We start from the raw sequence: 18,544 nt of genomic DNA, 5'->3' as shown, positions 1-18,544 counted from the left end.
ATCGAATCCCACTTCCCGACACCAAATGTTACAGACGCGGTTTTGGATGTTAGTTTACCGAGCGGTTTGGTATGACCGCGTCTGCACAGTTTACCCGATTCCACTCGAACGTTGGCCGAATCGCGCTATGCTAAATCAATGAAGGAAGGGACACAACGGCTGGGTTAAATGACACGACACCAGGGGTACAGTTCTCAAGACCTCCGGAGGAGGATATAATATTGGGTATGCGGAACGTTTAGATTACACGGCACAAGAGGGACAGCACAGAAAGGTGGGCACTTATACACGGTCTTATCTTAGCCCCGACAGACCACAGACAAACGGGACAAGACTGACTCACACAGGGATTGATGGCAAGGAAGGGCAGGCAGTTGATAGCTCAAGGTGCACCTTGAGCTCAGGGGCAGAATCGACCCGGTCCGGTCCAGAGAGGCGGGAGGTATCTTTCAGCGCTAGGAGGTGGCGTCCTTTTGTCGTCGTAGCTGAGCCGCATCTGACGTCACCTCCGGTAAGTGGCTGCGTATATCCAGCGGGGAGTGACACGCCCTCGGCTCGTTAGCTCCGCCCCAGATGGAATCGGTCCGCCGCTTCTTATTGGGTGCGGGGGGGTTACCGGGCTCCGCCCTTGACGAGGAGCTGACAGTCAGCCCCTGTGTGGTAACCCCGTCGGAGCACGTGGTCAATGGCGGCTAACCAAGCCGGAGTGAGGACGCGCACTCCCCGCGCCGCCGCCGCCCCCGCTGTTGTTGTAGTTGTTGTTGTTGTTGTAGTTCCATGAGGAAGAGATGCGGGGAGGTATTGGGAGGTCCTAAACTTACTAATGGTGCCATACAATCACATTCTGGTGCAACGAAGAGTCAGAATTAATGGAAACGAGTCCTTAACTGACATAGACTAAGAATAACTAGCAAGATGTCCGAAAGTTGTCTACGTGAGATGCGGTGGACCTGGGCACGACATTTAATGGGGGGAAAAAGGGGAAGGTCGGGGCTACAGAGTGTTGTTTACAGACAATGGGACTAGGGAATGGGGGATTGGGGATAGTTGGGGAGTATTGGGGAAATAGGGGAATATTTACAAGCGGATATGGATGGAGGCCAAATCCCATATCCGCAACAGTATTAATTTAATACAATATTTTTATTTGTATAAATCAAGCTCTATGAATATTAAAATAAACTTTGTTAACTCTTACACGAGTCTCATCTAAAAAAAAAAAAAAAAAAATTAAAAAATTAAATAAATAATTAATTAAATAAATAAATAAATAAACAAACAAACTTACCTCCATTGATAAGAGGTTCGAGTCCAGTTCATCAATCTGAAGGTTGAGTTCTACACAGGTAGTAGGACTCCAAGGAATAGCAAAGTTATCCCATTCCATTTCGGCATAGTAGTCCATTCTCAAGTGAAGCAAAAAGCGTGTTTTAAAAAGCCTGTGTGGTCGGTGCCTTTTATAAGAAGGGCTGGGTGTGTGTCATTTCCTGTGGAAATTCCCTGGGCAAACCTGGGCGTGTCTTAACTGGAAATGATGTGATGGAAATTCCCTGAAAATGATGTAATGTATTACCTGGAAATGATACAATGCTGAAGAGTTTATAAAGTGGGTGGGACTTACCAAAGTGGGTGGGGCTTAGCAGAAGTGGGCGGAGCTTAGCAAAAGTGGGCGGGCCTAGTAAAAATGTGGGCGGAGCTTACCAAAAAGTGGGCGGAGCTTACCAAAAAGTGGGCGGCACTGGAGGCGCTCAGACAATAACATTGAGGGAGGTTTATCATTTTATTTTAGCTCAGTTAAAATATCTTGAGAAAGAACCAAAGTCAAACATATTTTTTGTTAATGTATTAGACGGTGAGGAGAGTTGTAGGAGAATTAAATTATTTCCCACACATAAACAAATATTTGTAGGGTCGTTGTTTGAGTGGGTCAAAGATGATTCACCAGATGATATTAAGAGTAAAAGGTTAAAAGGTCCTGTGGAAGTGTAACTCAGTGTAACGTATTGATTGGCCCTGGTAACTCATTGATTAAATCTGGTAACGAAGCAGAATGTGCATGAACATGATAATCTCTTGAAACACCTGGTCAAGGCCCCAGGCTAGAGCACCCTCCTACTGTGTAAATGGAAATCACAGCAGGAGGGGAGCGAGTTGATGCCAGGACTTGGTGCAATGCATGACCTCGGGGCATCAGCGGAGAAAGGATTAACGTTTCAGCGGACAGAGGATTAAGTCCAGTTCGTCCATATAAACTAGAGCAAACGTGGAGTCGAGAGGACTTGCTACGAGAGGCGCTGACCGAACGGGAGTGTCGGATGAACGAGAAGGACCAGCGAAAAGAGTTAACCTGATCCATTATATTATGCGGTATCATTTTGGTAATTGGAATGAAGTAAATACAGTTAATAAACTAGACCTTTTGTAAACCTGTGTGCGGTCATTGGAGTCCTGTGAGTCATACACAAAATTCTTCTACAATCTGGAGGCACCGCTGAGATCAATTGTACAAGCAAGTAAAAGGTGAGTGTGTCTTGTTTTGTCCAATATGATTTACGAACTTGGAAGTTATGTGTACATACATGGGGGAGCAGGTGGTCTGGGGCTTCTTTGCGCACCGATGCCGCGATATAGGTGGCGTGAGCCATCACGAATGGGATTTCGATAAACAACTGTAGCAATTTATTCGTTTTTTTTCTAAATGATTTCTGTAAATACGTATTTTTGCGCTGGTTATTAAAGGGCCTTGCTGTGACCTGGAAGCAAACGGAGCAAGTGTGCACCTTGCGACCGCTTGCTTCCAGGACGTGTAAGGCCGGTACACTCGTTTACCCACCCGCACACGACACGTATAAAGTACTTCTTTTTTTGCACTTGTTCAAAGCACTCGGCGAGCGAGCGACTTGCTCGACGCTCGGCGAGCGACAGGGAACCGGGAAAGGGAATTATATTTATATATATATATTTTACCTCATTCCAATTTATGGTATTGCGACAAAAAGGCTTATATCTTTGGAAACGACTGGTCGGATTTAGACAAATTAAACCTCGTTCGATCAACAAATAAATTCATGACAGACAACCCCCCCTCATGCCGGTCCAGAATTATGATGAAAGATGGCGATGGAGAGAAAAAAAAATTGCATAAAATTTTGTCCAGGTCCATCACTACACGACAAAATGATTGGATTTTGGTTCAGGTCCGAATCCAGATCCGGCCTATCAGTGGGATACAAAACATAAACTGGTCACCAAGGCGGAGATATAATAATAATAATAATTCTGTATTATTTAGTTAACCAGTTTGTGTAAAACCTCAACCTAAATATAAAAATTGATCTGCTTGATGTTAGTTTAAGGGCTGTTCCAAATTTATCCTGATTATGAGACAAAAACAGCAGAGTGGGAATCGGCAGACAATGGAACAGCTAGCGACGAGTGTTTTGTGAGTAGCAACCACTCTCTGGTCGAGGCTCATAGAGAAAAAAAAAAATTGATACTTATTGATTTGGCACGCTTACAATAGATATTGTTATGAATTTGGTAATGCAACATCTAGAGCTAGGTAGATCTGAATAGGTAGGTATTCGGCTGTCGTGACAGGGACTCTACATGTAATAAGTTATTGATGTTCAGGCGGTTGTCGGGGTAAGATGTATGAGTGTGGATCTACCTGGAGATTCGAGTGTTAAATAGTGAGGGATTAAAGGTAACGCCCCTGTGAGTCTCACCTAGTAGTCAAACCTTTGTCCATTATGGCACTGCAAACCACATAAACATTAGTTAGGTCCTTAGCGCAACATTAAATAATCCCCTTTCCCTGACAAGGACTTCGTATTAAATTGACAGGAAACCAGGTCAAAAACACCACCACAATTGGCCGCCACCGTGTACACCTCCAAAGGCCTAAAAACCTGGCCGGCACGTGTTATGCCAGGACCGCGGGGTCACGGACGGGAGATGTCAGGTGTCGCGGGAGGCTTTGATTGGCTGAGGAGTGCGCAATGTGACGTCATCGGCCACCAATATAGGCGACGGTCGGACGCCATTTCAGTTGTTGTTGAGTCTCTCTGAGCAGACGCGGGCAGTTGAGTTGAGTTGAGTTCGTGGCAGGCACTGGCAGACGCAGGCAGGCACCAGAGAGTTGAGCGGTGGTGGAGAGTTGGAGAGGACACGCCATTCCAGTCGCAGTTCGAGTGCAGTTCGGGTTGTGGGGAGTCGCAGGAGACACACGAGAGCACACCCAGTTGGCACTGGGCAGTTCGTTGGCACTTGGCTGCCAGCACTCCCGCGTCGAGTCGAGTGGAGTTGAAAGGAGTCCTTCCTGTCCCGGGTCAAGTGGAGCCGCTGGCCTGCGTCGGACGCGTGGTGCTTGGAGCGAGGGGCCTCGTGGTGTGCGATCGGGCCGGAGGGAGCGGTGCTGGACACCAACAATACAAGACGACAAAGACAGATAAGCCCGATCTCCGCGTATATTTTGAACGACGGGACGTGTTATTTTCGTGATTAATCTCCCTCGTTTGTGTTTGCTGTCAGTCGTGTGGGGACGTCCCGATTTAGGTTTATTAGAATTATTAGATTTACCGGCGGGCTTTTTCACTGGCTTTACTTTTCCTAATAAACCCTTATATTACTTTTTGTACATAATATCTGAACGCAGTTTTCCTGGGTGTTTGATTTTAATCGATAAGGTTGCGGAGCCTTCGCTGCGTCTGGCCTTCCGCGCGTTGGTGTTGAACTTGAGTCCGCCATTGAGTTTTCGCCTCGGGAGTGTAAAGTCTCGCAATCGGTCATCCGTAACTGTGGTGTTAATCACGGTTACGCGACAAGTGGTGTCAGGAGTGGGATTCGAATCCGTCGGACAAATTTTTTGTCCGCGGCGAGACATCGACACGGTCGGGCGTACATTGCGTCCGACGTTCGAACGCAAAATTTGGATAGGCGAGGCGGAGAAATTTAATAATCAATTGGGCATACGGAGCGCGATATCGCGTCTTCGTCAAATTTAAATTGTGTTTTTGGAATTGAAATAAGTACGCGCGCGGGGAACGACCTTCCGAAAAGCGGATGTCGGAGGTCGACGAAATGGAGGTGCGTAGCGAGGCCTCCGTCAGCGTTGGGAGTGAGCCGGAAATAGGGGAATTAGATGCAGAGGTGAGCCTTGGAACCTCCCTCGTCCCGAGCACCAACTTATCCCCCTCCCCCACCGGGGAGTCGGGAGTAGTAGGAACGGCCCCGACAACCGACCAGATGTTGGGTCAATTGCTTCGAAAAATGGAAGGGATGGAAAAGAACAGTGAGCGATTGGGAAAGCAGATGGGAGACATGAACGCACAGAGTGAGCGAGCCAGTCGGGAATTGAATGAACAAATGAAGTCACAGGGGAAGGAATGGAGGGAAGGAATGAAGGGAATGAGTGATCGATTGGAGGGACACATTGAAGGAATGGGAAATAAAATTGATGGGTTAAAAGGGGAACTGAATGCCCAGAGTGATAAAATTGAAGGATTAAAGGAGGGATTGAAAGAACAAATCGAAGGGATGGACAGCAAAATCGATGGATTGGAGGGAAAAATGGAGGTGATGAATGAACAAATGAATGAACAAGGGAATGAAATAAAGGAAAGGAATGAACAATTGGAAGAAAAAATTGGGGAAATGGCACAGCAGCAGGGGGAACGAATTGATGGCATAGAAGGGAGAGTGCAAAACCAAATTACGGACAGACTGGGGAAATTTGAGGGTAAAGTAGAAACTCAAATGGGGGCACAGGAGAAGCCAAAGGTGGCAAAAATTGAATCGGAACGGGGGGAAGCTAGATTGGGAACAGGAGAGAGTTGTAATGGGGAATGTTTCCCACATTCTGGCCTGGTTGTTTATCGGGACCGTGTGGATGTCACAACACCCCAACCGGGGGATGAATTTGGAATTGTGCAGCACCAGGGCGGTGGTGCGGAGCAAGAGGGGGTAGAGTTTTTGGGGGTCCATGCGATAGAGCCGGACCGGGTATTTATTGGGGATATTGATCAAAGCCTGGCGGGGCCAGGAATGATTTGTAATGATGAGGATGATTTGATCCAGCGGCTGGAGACCTGTGACAGTCCCATGGAGGTAGAGCTTGTTCAGGCCCAAAGGAGTCTGGGGGAAGAGGTGAGTTGGTCCGAGGAGGTGGTTGGAATGACCGAGGGGACGCTCACTGTACACTGCTATTTGGAAACCGAGGCTCCAAAATTGGACAACCAGTTGGGGGAGTGTGTTGGCTCCGGGCTGGATTTGGATCTTGGAGGATCGGGAGATAGAGCTTCTGGAGATTTGGTCCCTGTAGGGAATTTGGATCAACTGCAGGGAGGGGCAGAACAACCGGTGGTAGAGGTTGTTCCCTGCAGCTGCGGGTTGGCAATGGGAATGAAAATTTGTAAAATAAAATGTAAAATAAAATTACAATGGGAAATTGATTTGGAGCAGCCATGGTGGGGATTGGTCCCCGGGCTGTGGGATCTGGATATGGAGAGGTCATGGGTGATGGCCTCGGGCCAAAGTTGCCCCTTTCAAAATTTGGGTATGCCGGCCAGCTGGGGGGCTGTGATGGCGAGATTTGGACGTGGGGTCCAGCCTTGGGTGTCGAGGTACGACCTGGGTCCCACGGGGGGTCTGGTGGAGTGTGGCGTCCCTTGTCCGTCGGGGCGCCGTCCGAGCTGGTGGCTCGGGCCGGCAGGGTCACCGGACCCTGGTGGGGGTTAAGACCTCCAGGGAGGTCCGAGGTGGTTTCTCAAGCCTGGGATGGCAAATATTGAGGACCACTAGGGGGAGGTGTTGTGGGTCGCGCTTTGGTGGTGGCACTGCGGACGGCCAACTTGGGACTGATGTGGTGACCACCCGGGCATGCGGCCTGGCACTCTCCTCCAGGGACTCTGGGACAACCAGCATGCGGTGACCTGGCATGGTGGTTGGTCGATGGACGCGGGTCAAACCGAATGGACAGGGATGGAGATAGCCTGCCGGACAACCATTGGGGCATCTGTGGAACGTGATGGTGTGAGTGACCTTCCACAGATGCTCCGTTGTGATTTATGGACTCTCGGGTTGGGAAGAGAGCCATGGGGATGTGAATCGGGAGATGTGTAACGAGCCGAGCATATGGGCCATGCTCGGCTGGCATGTGTATGGCAAAGCATCCTTCTTTGGTGAGGTTAGTGAAATGTGACAAATGGTTGGCATGGGTAATCTGTGGGTTAGATGCAAATTTAAGGGTGGATTTTGAAATGCCATGGTGGACACTGTACAGTGACGCCATTATTGATCCAGGTGTGTAGACCAAAGTGTTGGAGGCTGTGATGAAATTAATAGGGTAGTAAGACACAGCTTTCAACTGGTTGCGGGGGCAACTGTGCTGATATTTGGGACGCGGGATCCTGGGGATACAGTTGTGTAGCCTGAGGGTCAACGTGGTGCTGTGCATGTCCGAGGTGTGTGGACCATGTCTTCTGGGTGAGTCTCCTGGTGGAGCATGGCTGTTGACTGGACCTTGGTGTGGTCAAGTGTGGGTGAGCACTGGGGGGGGCTGCAGTTCTGTAGTCGGACTGGGGGATGATGGGGAGGTGCAGGGGACGTGGCTGTAGGGATGCCACGCACTGCGACCGTGCCCCCCAGGGCCGAGGTTGTGTGTGCGGTAGTGTGTGTTGTGGCAGCAAGTGCTCACCACATTGGCCAGCTGGGGCTGCTGCAGCTGTGTTCCTCGCAGGGGGGCCGAAGGATGGATGGTGGGTCGCACCCTTATGGACACTCATGGGCCATGTTGGCGTTTTGACTGCTCACCTTGTCCCGGTGACCCTTGCACGGTAGAGGTGCAGAGCTGTCGTGGCCATAGGTAGTTGTGTAGTGATGATCACCGTTGGATGCGGATCCACATACCTGCCAGTGTAGTGGGGACAAAAGAGAAATTTGGAAGGATTTGGTAGGCCCAATGTGAAATTTGGGGAATTGTATGGGTGGATTGCACTTTGAACCTGACCAACCTGCAACTACCTGCACTTGAGGTGAGTGTTTTGAGGAGTACTGTCCCAGGCTTCAGGATTTGCTTTGGAACTTGGGGACATGTAAATTGGAGTTGGGAGGCGGGTGAGAGTGATGACATGGCCGGTGAGGGGATGGAATGGGAGCCACAGTGTCTTGTGGGTGGCGTATGTTTTTGTGTTGTGGTTAGGTGTTTTGATGTGGTCGTGAGAGTGGAACCTGGAGAGTGAGTGATGATTATTGGAGATAATGAGGGGCGATAAATTGTGCTTTTTGGAAATGTGCTAATGGAAAGGTGTAAGGATTTAATGATTCGAACTGTGAATGGGATTTCACATTGGCAGGCCATGGCAAGCCTTGTAACACCTTTTACACCATCTATGGAATTGTACTGAATTGTGCTGAGTTGTGTGGAGAATTGAATGGCAGCGGGGGAGGAAGTGTGTTTTGGGGTCTTGTGGGTGGGGAAGGTGTGTGTGTCCGCAGGTACAGAGCAAGCTCTGAGGAGCGATGCCTGCGGGCCCCCCTCTGCGGCAATTACCCCTGGCAGCCGGTGGTAACTGGAAATTGGAGCTCGTCGGTGGAGGGTCTGGTTGGGCGCCGCGGGGTGAGGAAGTCCCCCGGTGACCCGTGTTGCTGCGCGAAAGCAGGAGGCAAAGGAGCCTGGTGTGTGTGGAGACCCTCACCGGCGAGGTAACGGCGGAAAGGGGCTGTTGGGCTGTCATGGGGCCAAGAGGTAAAGGGGGGGGGGGGCAATGAACTTGTAAGTCGGTTGACTTGTTTTTGGGACTGCGGGCACCACAGCCTGATGCGCCCCCACCATCTTTTTGTGCGGTACCTCCCCGCTGCCTAGTTGAGGAATGCACACACACGTGAATGACATCAATGCCATGGTCCTGCAGGGGGTGTATTGGGAATAAGTGCTTTGTTGATTTTTGCAATGCCTTGATGACCTATGGAATGAGAATGAGTGGTTAAGGGGTCTGTGTAGCATGAATGTGGGCGAAATCCACCGAGCCGTGTCACTCACCTGTAACATCTGGACAGGGCCCGAGGAAATTTAGGGGGATGCATTGGGGATGGCCCCGCAGGTAAGGTTGAGTCTTGTGGCATCCACCGGGGGACGCGGTCTGTAGACCGGGGTATGTACAAAGGTTAGAGTTTTGAGTTTTGGAAAGATGGTTAAGTTTTGTGGTTAAGTTAGTGTTGTGTGTTGTTGTTTCCTCCCTCCACAGGAACAACGAAGAAGATGTACATACTTGCATGATGGTTAAGGGGTTCAGCATGTTAAGGAAGTGTAGGTAGGTAGTCCGACTCACTTCCCACAGCCCTTCCTGATTTATTTCATAGGTTAATTAAGTGTGTGACAGTAAGTGTTAAGGCTGGAATGGTAGCCCTGCGGTGAACCTTGCAGGAGCTACGGTTCCAGGGGGGGGGCTGTGTTATGAATTTGGTAATGCAACATCTAGAGCTAGGTAGATCTGAATAGGTAGGTATTCGGCTGTCGTGACAGGGACTCTACATGTAATAAGTTATTGATGTTCAGGCGGTTGTCGGGGTAAGATGTATGAGTGTGGATCTACCTGGAGATTCGAGTGTTAAATAGTGAGGGATTAAAGGTAACGCCCCTGTGAGTCTCACCTAGTAGTCAAACCTTTGTCCATTATGGCACTGCAAACCACATAAACATTAGTTAGGTCCTTAGCGCAACATTAAATAATCCCCTTTCCCTGACAAGGACTTCGTATTAAATTGACAGGAAACCAGGTCAAAAACACCACCACAATTGGCCGCCACCGTGTACACCTCCAAAGGCCTAAAAACCTGGCCGGCACGTGTTATGCCAGGACCGCGGGGTCACGGACGGGAGATGTCAGGTGTCGCGGGAGGCTTTGATTGGCTGAGGAGTGCGCAATGTGACGTCATCGGCCACCAATATAGGCGACGGTCGGACGCCATTTCAGTTGTTGTTGAGTCTCTCTGAGCAGACGCGGGCAGTTGAGTTGAGTTGAGTTCGTGGCAGGCACTGGCAGACGCAGGCAGGCACCAGAGAGTTGAGCGGTGGTGGAGAGTTGGAGAGGACACGCCATTCCAGTCGCAGTTCGAGTGCAGTTCGGGTTGTGGGGAGTCGCAGGAGACACACGAGAGCACACCCAGTTGGCACTGGGCAGTTCGTTGGCACTTGGCTGCCAGCACTCCCGCGTCGAGTCGAGTGGAGTTGAAAGGAGTCCTTCCTGTCCCGGGTCAAGTGGAGCCGCTGGCCTGCGTCGGACGCGTGGTGCTTGGAGCGAGGGGCCTCGTGGTGTGCGATCGGGCCGGAGGGAGCGGTGCTGGACACCAACAATACAAGACGACAAAGACAGATAAGCCCGATCTCCGCGTATATTTTGAACGACGGGACGTGTTATTTTCGTGATTAATCTCCCTCGTTTGTGTTTGCTGTCAGTCGTGTGGGGACGTCCCGATTTAGGTTTATTAGAATTATTAGATTTACCGGCGGGCTTTTTCACTGGCTTTACTTTTCCTAATAAACCCTTATATTACTTTTTGTACATAATATCTGAACGCAGTTTTCCTGGGTGTTTGATTTTAATCGATAAGGTTGCGGAGCCTTCGCTGCGTCTGGCCTTCCGTGCGTTGGTGTTGAACTTGAGTCCGCCATTGAGTTTTCGCCTCGGGAGTGTAAAGTCTCGCAATCGGTCATCCGTAACTGTGGTGTTAATCACGGTTACGCGACAATATTAATGGCGAGGGTTCTGTGGTCGTTCGTTTTGGCTTTGCGAATGGACCAAACCATTGCATGTAAATAGGAGGGGGGTTCTGTGGTCGTAACTGCCACGTGGTTTCAAAGTTTTGTTGTTGCTTGCACGCATGTGTGTTTTTTTTTTGCAAGCACGTACGGGCAAGCACGTACGTGCGGGCACGCCCTAGTATATATAAATAGAGGTAATTATGAGAGATAATTACAGGAAATGTGTACTGTTCTTGTTGTGAGTATGAGAGATAATTACAGGAAATGTGTACTGTTCTTGTTGTGATTATGAGAGATAATTACAGGAAATGTGTACTGTTCTTGTTGTGAGTATGAGAGATAATTACAGGAAATGTGTACTGTTCTTGTTGTGATTATGAGAGATAATTACAGGAAATGTGTACTGTTCTTGTTTGGTGAGTATGAGAGATAATTACAGGAAATGTGTACTGTTCTTGTTGTGATTATGAGAGATAATTACAGGAAATGTGTACTGTTCTTGTTGTGAGTATGAGAGATAATTACAGGAAATGTGTACTGTTCTTGTTGTGATTATGAGAGATAATTACAGGAAATGTGTACTGTTCTTGTTGTGATTATGAGAGATAATTACAGGAAATGTGTACTGTTCTTGTTTGGTGAGTATGAGAGATAATTACAGGAAATGTGTACTGTTCTTGTTGTGATTATGAGAGATAATTACAGGAAATGTGTACTGTTCTTGTTGTGATTATGAGAGATAATTACAGGAAATGTGTACTGTTCTTGTTGTGATTATGAGAGATAATTACAGGAAATGTGTACTGTTCTTGTTTGGTGAGTATGAGAGATAATTACAGGAAATGTGTACTGTTCTTGTTGTGATTATGAGAGATAATTACAGGAAATGTGTACTGTTCTTGTTGTGATTATGAGAGATAATTACAGGAAATGTGTACTGTTCTTGTTGTGAGTATGAGAGATAATTACAGGAAATGTGTACTGTTCTTGTTGTGAGTATGAGAGATAATTACAGGAAATGTGTACTGTTCTTGTTGTGATTATGAGAGATAATTACAGGAAATGTGTACTGTTCTTGTTGTGAGTATGAGAGATAATTACAGGAAATGTGTACTGTTCTTGTTGTGATTATGAGAGATAATTACAGGAAATGTGTACTGTTCTTGTTGTGAGTATGAGAGATAATTACAGGAAATGTGTACTGTTCTTGTTGTGATTATGAGAGATAATTACAGGAAATGTGTACTGTTCTTGTTTGGTGAGTATGAGAGATAATTACAGGAAATGTGTACTGTTCTTGTTGTGATTATGAGAGATAATTACAGGAAATGTGTACTGTTCTTGTTGTGAGTATGAGAGATAATTACAGGAAATGTGTACTGTTCTTGTTGTGATTATGAGAGATAATTACAGGAAATGTGTACTGTTCTTGTTGTGATTATGAGAGATAATTACAGGAAATGTGTACTGTTCTTGTTTGGTGAGTATGAGAGATAATTACAGGAAATGTGTACTGTTCTTGTTGTGATTATGAGAGATAATTACAGGAAATGTGTACTGTTCTTGTTGTGATTATGAGAGATAATTACAGGAAATGTGTACTGTTCTTGTTGTGATTATGAGAGATAATTACAGGAAATGTGTACTGTTCTTGTTTGGTGAGTATGAGAGATAATTACAGGAAATGTGTACTGTTCTTGTTGTGATTATGAGAGATAATTACAGGAAATGTGTACTGTTCTTGTTGTGATTATGAGAGATAATTACAGGAAATGTGTACTGTTCTTGTTGTGATTATGAGAGATAATTACAGGAAATGTGTACTGTTCTTGTTGTGAGTATGAGAGATAATTACAGGAAATGTGTACTGTTCTTGTTGTGAGTATGAGAGATAATTACAGGAAATGTGTACTGTTCTTGTTGTGATTATGAGAGATAATTACAGGAAATGTGTACTGTTCTTGTTTGGTGAGTATGAGAGATAATTACAGGAAATGTGTACTGTTCTTGTTGTGATTATGAGAGATAATTACAGGAAATGTGTACTGTTCTTGTTGTGATTATGAGAGATAATTACAGGAAATGTGTACTGTTCTTGTTGTGAGTATGAGACATAATTACAGGAAATGTGTACTGTTCTTGTTGTGATTATGGGGGATAATTACAGGAAATGTGTACTGTTCTTGTTTGTTGGGTTTTGCTGACGTTTCCACAACGTCGCTACAACGTTTCACTTTCGTTGTTGCAACGTTTTGCTCCAACGTTTTGGGGACACTCAAAATGTTAAGTGAATCGGATAAGAATTCAGGAATTATTTCATTATTAGCGATTAATGAAGTACTTATTTAATTAATTACATTGCTTATTAAATTACAGTAATTACATTACAGTAATTACCTGAGGTAATTACAGTAATTACAGTTCCGGTAATTACAGTAATTACAGTAATCATTACAGTAATTGCAGTAATCTTATTACAGTAATTACATTACATTAACTCAGGCACCTTTTGAGTAAGGAAGCTGATATTTGGACATGACACTGACCGAGTGATATGGCTGTCAAGGAAAATTTTGATTTATTGATTAATCATTTAATAAATTAACTCATTGATTTATAAATGACTTATTTAATTAAAAGTCCTCAGAGACACATCTTCGGATGAAATACTTGCAGATTGGTTATGCTATGAGCCAATTGATTAAGGAAAATATTTTGTGATGGCCATATTGGCAATTTCATGGCCATATTCGTGGCAACTCAGTTAGTGCCACTGCACCTTTAAAATGCATCCCTGCGTTCATTTTTCGATCGATTGAGTTGAAATTTTGAACAATCGGATCTGGACTGTCGTTGTTAACGACTCTAGCACGCACTCGTCCAATCAGGATGGAGCGGTATGGTCCCCGGATCATCACTGCCCGCAGTTTTAATTAATTTTACTTTTTCTCTTGGTCATATAATTTTGAAGACATGCGTGTCATGATAGAGGAAATGTTTGTTCTGTTGAACGGAATAAATGTTGTTTATTTGTGTGGGAGTGTATTTTTGTGTATTTTTGTGTATTTTGGATATATTTTTCACGACTAATTCCAGTTAACATCCTGCACAATTTGCTCGTTTGCTGGCCGAGTCGAAATTGCGTTGAGTTTCTATGGCATGCGCCATTAAAAGCGCTGTGTAATGGTTGAGCTCCCTTTATTTCGTTTTGGTCATGCGGATGAGCAAACAAAGTGACAAATGCTGCGACTGGAGCAGTAAAAGCGATGTTTTTTTTAAATGGAAACGATTTAATGAGGAATTAAAAGTGGGAGGGGGCAACACCACGCATACCTCTTTTAAGGTGTGTATAAACCCTGGAATAAACGTGGGAGGGGGCAACACCACGCATACCTCTTTTAAGGTGTGTATAAACCCTGGAATATTTCAGCAATCAATACAATGCTGAAACTATGTAAGTTAATTTAATGAGTAATTTAATGAGTAATTTAATGAGTAATTTAATGAGTAATTTAATGAGTAATTTAATGAGTAATTTAATGAGTAATTTAATAAGTAATTTAATGAGGAATTTAATGAGGAATAAACGTGGGAGGGGGCAACACCACGCATACCTCTTTTGAGGTGTGTATAAACCCTGGAATATTTCAGCAATCAATACGATGCTGAAATGATGTAATTTACTGTGTAATATGGTCGACCTTGGGTTTGTTTGGGTTTGTTGTTTATTTTTGTGGGTGTCTATTTTTGAGTATTTTGGATATATTTTCACGACTAATTCCAGTTAACATCCTGCAAAATTTGCTCGTTTTCTGGCCGAGTCGAAATTGCGTTGAGTTTCTATGGCATGCGCCATTAAAAGCGCTGTGTAATGGTTGAGCTCCCTTTATTTCGTTTTGGTCACGCGGATGAGCAGACAAAATGACGAATGCTGCGGCTGGAGCAGTGGAAGCGATTTTGAATTGTTCAATGATTATTCGATATTGTTATGACTTATTGTCAATAGGTATACTAAGTGGCCATGAGGTAGCCTGTTGCTATGTACAGTTTTATTCTATTGTTGATAATACCACATAGCTGTGGTGATAAAGGAAATGTTCGTTTTAAATAGATGATTATGATAGGACCATGACGATAAAATCATGATGATTATTATGAATGATATCATAGGGTTCAAATGCAGAATGATTGCATGAACTTGGGAAAGAACTTTCAAGCCCTATGGGATAAATTGGGTGTTACAAGCGATGGAGTTTCCAAATTTAGCATGATTGAAGGAATTTTACAGTCTTATTTCAGGAGTTTTACGAAATTTAAATTGCCAAGAGATTTGGGTACTATTAAAAGAAAAATGATGAGATATTTTTCCCAAAGAACTTTAATATCTGCCATCCATTTTGGCTGTCTCACGAATGAAGGATGAGTTGCCTTTAGTGGTTGCAAAGAAAATTTGTGGAGACCAGGCAAAATGGGGAAATATGTCAGATATGACCCTAGAACAGGACGGTGATTCATCAATTAACATGAGGTACGAACCAGAGGTGACGACCGATGAGATTCGATCTCAGTCAATGGATGGACCTGTCCTGACATCATTGGGGAAAGGGCTTATGCAAGGAGTCATCCAAAATGATTAATTTGATTTATTGATGAATATTGATGAATTAATTGAAATTGAATAATTGATTGAATTGTTAATTGATTGAATCTAATTGACTGAATTTAATTGAATAAATTTAACTGAATAAATTGAACTGAATAAATTGAATTGAATATATTGATTGTTTGATTGATGAAAATGCGGTCTCAAGAAAGAAGCTTTGATATCTTTGCGAGATATTAACAATGTGGAGACAACCTGGGAAAATTGAGCAAGGTGGTGAGTTTATATACAGATATATATGTGCGGTTACCATTGTGTGATTTCCCCGTCAACAGAGCGGACACCTGAGGATTCACCCATTTCATACTGACCCTCCGGCTCATCTGCAAATACTGATCTGTGAGATTGGATTGTGCAAAAGCCACAGCTGAGGGAGATTCTCTGGAAATCACCGTGTGAACAGGTGGAGAGACCCTTCCTGGAGGTACGAGTGAAGCTTTAGAGGAACAAACTACAACACATCCAACGCTACTTTGATAAAAGGCAGAATGGGAAATGGAGCCTGCAAGAACACACAAGGACAACCAGAGATTCCACAAAAAGGTACTTGTACACATCATATGTACGACCGTTATGGTGCCGAAGCTATAAGGCAGGTCGAGAATTGGTATTTGTGGACAAAGGGACATGATGAGGAGTTTCCAAGAGATGGTACATTTGAGCGAAGTCGATTGGAAAGATTGGAACAAAGATTGAAAGCCAGGAAGAGACAGAATCTAACGGTAGACTGGCTTGCATTCCATCTTTGGGATGGTGAATCCAGACAACGGGAACAGCAAGAACGGATAACGGATCTAGAACTTAAAATAAAAAGGATACAGGATACAGTGGAGGAGACAAATGCACAACTGCCCTCGAAATTAGGAATGAAAGTGACAGTTGTCCCATCTGATTTCCAGTTGTCTCCCCAAAAAGGACGGTACAGAGAATTTTTTCGTGTTTCAGGAGACAACGAGAGATTGCAGTGGCAACTCAGGGATGTAGAGATGCAGCCCAGCAATACAAATGCACAGGTGCACAGATCAGACAACGACAGAAACCGGTGTTTCAAGTGTGGACGGATGGGACATTGGAAAAGAGGATGTCCGTATACCAAAAGGAAGACAAGTTAATAGGGTAAACCAAGATCAAGGGTACCAGTGCTGACCGATACCTCAGACAATGATTAGGCCTTTAATTGCTGCAAATCCCAAATGATGATTGGCCTCAACAGATTCGATTACTGGACAAACATGAATAACTGTCGATGATTCTTGGGTCTGAAAAGTTTTCGGAGCAAGAATTATTCATTCTTTCTTTTGCTTGTAAACAAATTAGTAATAATTGACCAAATGCCGAAATTGGATCTTTTATGTTGGGCACACAATTTTAAATTTACAAAGTTGGAACAATTGCTGTGCAAATTTTTGAAACTAAGTGACAAGAGTCACATGATGATCAGGTGGGAATTTCGGACTAGTGTTCCGCATGATTGATAGGTCAGTGGTCGACTGACATGCAAATGGGTGTGTAGTCAAATTAGGATAAATTATGGTGGGAACTGAAAGGGTAATTTCAATGTGACATTATAGGGGTTTTTCTAAGAATAAACTTTTTGGTCTATTTGTGTATTAGCATTTATAAAATTGAAGGACAAATTTTATGAAATTGAAATAAAATTGACACCCATCTTGATCTGTAAATAATGGTTCCAACGCAAACAAATATGCATAATGCATATGTGTGTGTGTTTTTGTGTATCAATCTTACAAGATTGTTGACACCAACAGTGTGCCTGTCTGGAAATGGATAGTTATATGTGGATGGGATTGGGATATGTGGATGGGATTGAATATCCAGAGAATCCGTAAAATAAAATAGAAATATAATTTGATTATGAACATTATCTCTTTTGTCAAGGGAAATGGAATATAAAAATTTGATGTGCTGGGTTATGAGCAGCCATTAATTAATAGTAAAATTGTGAGTAATTTTGGGATTCCATTTTTTGATAGAATGTATATGAGAATAACATCTATTTATGGATATGAGCTTCATAAAAGGAAATGAGGAAGTACAAAATCATCCAAATTTGGGAGAGGTCTTACACTGACTTCCCAGAATACTCTGCTCAGGGATTTTATATATATAAACTTGAATTTTATCAGCATATAAATTGTGCTGTATGTATGGATGTGTTTTAGGCATAGATGATATGGGAAAATAGTAAAGAAAATTTTGCTGGTTTGAACTATTGTGGGTTTTCAGTTCTGGAGTTTAAACAAAGTCACTGGTTAACAGATGAGAAAGGATAGTAAATAAATTATTCTCTGCTGGGCAAATTAAGTACGATATTACTAAGACTTATGAGAGCTATTGTTCCGCCTTACAGCAGTGGAAAATTATTGGGAAAAATTAGATCCTACATAATGAATCTATAAAAGAATGTGATAGGGATAATATCCTCAATTTGTACTAATTATTTGATTGTGGGTAAAGGAATTAAGTCATCGTAGTGGATTGTTAACAGCAGCCTGAAAATGTCCTGAGAGTGTGCATCCATGTAATCAGAAATCCCAGATGTGTTTTTTACAAACAACATTTTGGTAGAGGTCTTGTGTGGAACACTTCCTTGGTAGATAAAAAACGGTACTGCATGCTGGCAGCCACTTTTGCGGCCAGTTAGGCCAAACAAATTGAGAGGAAATTGTAGTTAAATACGTAAGTTACACATGGCTATTTGTAAAAAAGGAAATTTGTTGAGATGGGAAACATTTTTTCGAAGGTTTATTAAGGTGTTATAATATGACATGTGGCAAGGCAAACTATTGGATGGGAAAATTAGATCTGGCTATAGAATAAATTTATTGACCCCTTGAAGTTAATTCTTCGAATCATTGTTTCACTGGCATTTTTTGTTCAAATTGGAAATAGTTTGGTAGAGCTTTGGTTAAAACCTTTGGTTGCGGTATCTTGGAACGAAATGATAAACCATAGGAGATTGATAAGAATAGAAAAAAAGATGGACCCAAAATAGAAAGTTGGATTCATGCCCCTCATTGCAAACAAGCACATGGGGCTAAGGTGGACGATCCCACAGAAAATGAGGCTGCACCTAGCAGCCCAGCAGAACATTCAGT

Source organism: Myxine glutinosa, chromosome 10, assembly GCF_964187855.1.
Source record: "Myxine glutinosa chromosome 10, kmMyxGlut1.1, whole genome shotgun sequence".
Classification (NCBI taxonomy): Eukaryota; Metazoa; Chordata; class Myxini; order Myxiniformes; family Myxinidae; genus Myxine; species Myxine glutinosa.
This window is presented reverse-complemented; position numbering follows the sequence as displayed.